The sequence below is a fragment of the Chiloscyllium plagiosum genome, chromosome 20 (genome assembly GCF_004010195.1).
Source record: "Chiloscyllium plagiosum isolate BGI_BamShark_2017 chromosome 20, ASM401019v2, whole genome shotgun sequence".
NCBI lineage: Eukaryota > Metazoa > Chordata > Chondrichthyes > Orectolobiformes > Hemiscylliidae > Chiloscyllium > Chiloscyllium plagiosum.
Genome location: NC_057729.1, coordinates 49,679,029 through 49,683,875, shown reverse-complemented (window position 1 = coordinate 49,683,875; position 4,847 = coordinate 49,679,029).

The window sequence follows — 4,847 nt, the reverse complement described above, 5'->3', positions numbered from 1 at the left end:
GTTAGCTTTTTGAATAAACAATCTAAACACCTGATTTATCTTGCTTTTACCCAATAGTGCTGATCATTTTTGGCCTTCAAGTATTTATCTAATCCCAGTTTAAACGTTACTATTGAATCTGCTTCCACTGCCCTTCCAAGTGATACCTTCTGCCTCACTGAATAAAAATCTTTTTCCTTGGTGTATTGCCAATTATCTTCAGAATTGGTACGGTGCAGAAATAGGCCATTCAGCCCATCACATCGGCATTAGCTTCCAAATGAACATCTCACAGCATACCATTCTCCTGTCTTCTCTCAGAACCCGGCACATTCTCCCTTTCCAAATAAAAACTGTGGGATATAGGTAAAGTAGTGTTACTTAGTGTCATAGAGCATACAGCGCGGAAACAGACCCTTCGGTCCAATCTGACCATGCCGACCACAATCCCAAACTAAACTAGCCCCACTTGTCTGCATTTGGCCAGTATTCTTCCAAATATTTTTTATTTATATACTTATCTAAATGTCTTTTAAATGTTGTAATTGTGGCTGCATTTACCACTGTCTTAGGAAGTTCATTCCACACACAAACCACTCTGTAAAAGATTTGCCTCTCGTATCTATTTTAAAATTTTCGTCCACTCAGATTTAAAAAAGCCCTTGTCCTGAACAGCTACACTTCTGCAATCATAATTACTTATGTAAGGTAAATGAACTCACACCAGTGTATAATTGTTTCAACCAAGAGCTGAGTCAACAAGAATGAAAACTATGTGAAGGAAATATATAATTGTTTTTGTATTAGCTAAAATGTGCATACAAGAATGAAACGTGCCTGCAAACAATGGTAGCTGTTACAGACAAATAGATAAGGTACTGTGAGGATGTAGGTTAAGCCAGATATGCTTGTACAAGCAGTAGTTATAAGCATCTGTTTCCCACTTCTGCAAAAGCAAAAAAAAACTCCAATTAAAAGATCATAAGGATCAATACGGTTAGGGAAAGGGAGGAAATGTCACAGGTGGGGGAAATAGATAGCAGGATATACCTAACAATGGACCACAGCAGGATGTGGTGAAATGGCCAAGTAAAATTTGTACTTTGTTATGCACAAGGCCAGATAAGGCAAGAGATAAACAATAGTAATGGGCACTGGGTTTGGAGTAGTGAATTGCTAAACTCTGCGTGCCTTATTCCAGGCACCACGCTTGCAAGTGTATAATAAACCTACTGATTGCTTCAGATCTTGTCTCGGACTGAAATTATTGAACTGAGTGAGCTTTGTTTCTCACAATAACCCTCCAACCTCTCCCATAATTGATCCTTGCCTCCATTACAATTTTTGATAATTCATTCCAGATCTGATCTGCTACCTTTCCTCATGGCTTAATTGCATCCACTTTTATAACTTTAATTTGCTAACTGCTTTAAATTTGTCTAGATTAGAGTGCTGCTCCCATTTACCTCTCCATCCCGGAGTCTCCCTGCCTTCATTCCTGATGAAGGGTTTTGCCCGAAACATCAATTTTCCTGCTCCTCGGATGCTGCCTGACCTGCTGTGCTTTTCCAGCACCACTCTAATCTAGGCTCCGATCTCCAGCATCTGCAGTCCTCACTTTTGCCTACTTTAAATTTGTGTCCACTGGTTGCTGATTTTTCCATTATCGGGGCAGTTTTTCCCTATCTACTGTTTCCAGACCTCTCCCCATTTTGAATTTCTCTGTCAAACTTACTTTCAACTTGCTCCTCTCCAAAAAATGCAGAGTCAGCTTTTCCAATCTATCGACATAACTGAAGTTCCCCACCTCAGGATTATTCTTGTAAAATTTTTTCTGCATGTTCTCTGCTACCTTCACAGCTTTCCTAAGCCTGGCACGAATAACTGGATGCAATATTCCAGGTGAAGCCAAACAAATGGTCTCTCCAAGATTAACATAATCTCCTTGCTCTTGTATTTTGTTTTGCATAAAGTTTAAAAGTTTATTATAAGAAAGACAATTTGCAAAGGTATAGCAAGACCACTAAAACATTAGATTACAGATCATGTATCATGAAAGGTTTCATCCCATGTCACAGAGTCATAAAGATGTATAGCATGGAGGCAGATCCTACAGTCCAACTTGTCCATGCCGACCAGATATCCAAAATTAATCTAGTCCCATTTGCCAGCACTTGGCCTACATTCCTCTAAATCCTTCCTATTCATAAATCATTCCAGATGGCTTTTAAATATTGTAATTATACCCATCTCAACCACTTCCTCTGGCAGCTCATTCTATACACGCACCATCCTCTGCATGAAAATGTTTCCCCTTTGGTCCCTTTTAAATCTTTCCCTTCTCACATTAAACCTATGCCCTCTAGTTTTGAACTCCCCCACCCTGGGGGAAAAGACCTTGCCTATTTACCCTATCCATACCCCTCATGATTTTATAAATCTCTATAAGGTCACCCCTCAGCTTCTGATGTTAACCTATGCCCTCTAGTTTTGAACTCCCCCACCCTGGGGAAAAGACCTTGCCTAGTTACCCTATCCATACCCCTCATGATTTTATAAATCTCTATAAGGTCACCCCTCAGCTTCTGATGTTCCACGGAAAATAGTCCCAGCCATAGCTCAAAACCCCCAACCCTGGTAACATCCTTGTAAATCTTTTCTGAACCCTTCCAAGTTTGACAACATCCTTCCAATAGTAAGGAGACCAGAATTGCATAAAGTATTCCAAAAGTGGCCTAACCAATGTCCTGTACAGGCACAACATGACCTCCCAACTCCTATACTCAATGCTCTGACCAATAAAGGAAAGCATACCAAATGCCTTCTTCACTATCCTATCTACCTGTGACTCCACTTTCAAGGAACTATGAACTTGCACTCTAAGGTCTCTTTGTTCAGCAACACTCTGCAGGACCTTACATTAAGTGTATAAGTCCTGCCCTGATTTGCCTTTCCAAAATGCAGCACCTCACATTTCTCTAAATTAAACTCCATCTGTCACCCCTAAGCCCATTGGCCCATCTGATCAAGATCCTGCTGTACTCTGAGGTAATCTTCTTTGCTGTCCACTACACATCCAATTTTGGTGTTATCTACAAACTTACTAACCATACCTTCTATGTTCACATCCAAACCATTTATATTAATGATGAAAAGCAGTGATCTAGCACTAATCCTTGTGGCACACCACTGGTCACAGGCCTCCAGCCTGAAAAACAATCCTCCACCACCACCCTGTCTTCTACCTTTGAACCAGTTCTGTATCTGAATGGCTAGTTCTCCCTGTATTCCATTACTTCATTAGTAAGTGTGTAGAAGATTGAGTGCCGAAGAAGTTAATCTGAATGTTCCCAATTGGAAACCATGGATGAACTGGGGATCCACTCCCTATTGAAGCCCTGGTCTGATGTATACAAGTTGGCAACCCTGACCTATATCAGAAATCAAGGTACAACCTTCAAGAACACCAAGAGGCAATACCTAACTAAACCAGAGACCCAGACCAACCACGTGGACACCCATCATTTGTGGCAAGGCTTACATGATACAACTGGCTACAAAGCAAAGTCAAACAGTATATCCCTACCCACCAAGCTCAATGCATTTCATGTTCATTTTGAACAGAAGGTTAGTGAGATGATGCCACCTATCCCAACAGCCTCAGATGCACCTGTACCCATGGTCACCATCACAGATATTAGATTTGCCCCCTTGAGAGTGACCCCACGGAAAGCAACTGGCCTGGATGCAGTCCCCAGCCGTGCACTCAGATCCCGTGGGGACCAGCTGCTGGGAGTATTCGCTCTCCTCACGATGATCTGAAGTCCCCACCTGCCTCAAGAGGACCACCATCAACCCGGTGCCAAAGAAAACTCTTGCAGCGTGCCTCAATGACTACTGCCTGCTGGCTCTGATCTCCACAATTATGAGGTGCTTCAGGTGTATGGCTTACACCAACTCCAGCCTTGCAGATTGCCTTGCTTCTTTGCAATTTACTGACCGGCACAACAGGCCCACAGCAGATGTCATCTCCCTGGCCCTACACTCATCTCTGGAACACCTGAACAATAAGGATACCTACATCAGGCTCCTATTTATTGACTACAGTTCCGCCTTCAACACCATAATTCCAAACAAACTCGAGACCTAGGTCTCCACCCCCCCACCCCCCACCCCCCCCTTGTAACTAGATCCTCGACTTCCTGACCTATAGACCACAATCAGCAACCATAGGCAACAAAACCTCCTCCACCATAATCCCCAACACCAGTGCCCTGTAAGGTTGCACACTCAGCCCCCTACAATACACGCTATCCTGTCATGACTGTGCGGCCAAATTCTGCCCAACCCCTTTTACAAATTTGCTGTCGACACCATCCTTCTAGGTCAAATCAAACAACGACGAGATAGAATACAGGAAAGAGATTGAGTGCTTAGCGCCATGGTATAATGTAAGGTTTGTGAAGGTTTGTAGCTCAGGTTGAGGTTTAGGGTGTAGATTTGCTCGCTGAGCTGTAGGTTTGATATCCAGACGTTTCATTACCTGGCTAGGTAACATCATCAGTGGCGACCTCCAAGTGAAGCGAAGCTGTTGTCTCCTTTCTATTTAATTGTTTGTCCTGGATGGGGTTCCTGGGGTTTGTGGTGATGTCATTTCCTGTTCGTTTTCTGAGGGGTTGATAGATGGTATCTAGATCTATGAGTTTGTTTATGGTGTTGTGGTTGGAGTGCCAGGTCTCTAGGAATTCTCTGGCATGTCTTTGCTTAGCCTGTCCCAGGATAGATGTGTTGTCCCAGTCGAAATGGTGGGTTTTTTTTCATCCGTGTGTAGGGCTACGAGGGAGAGAGGGTCATGTCTTTTTGTGGCT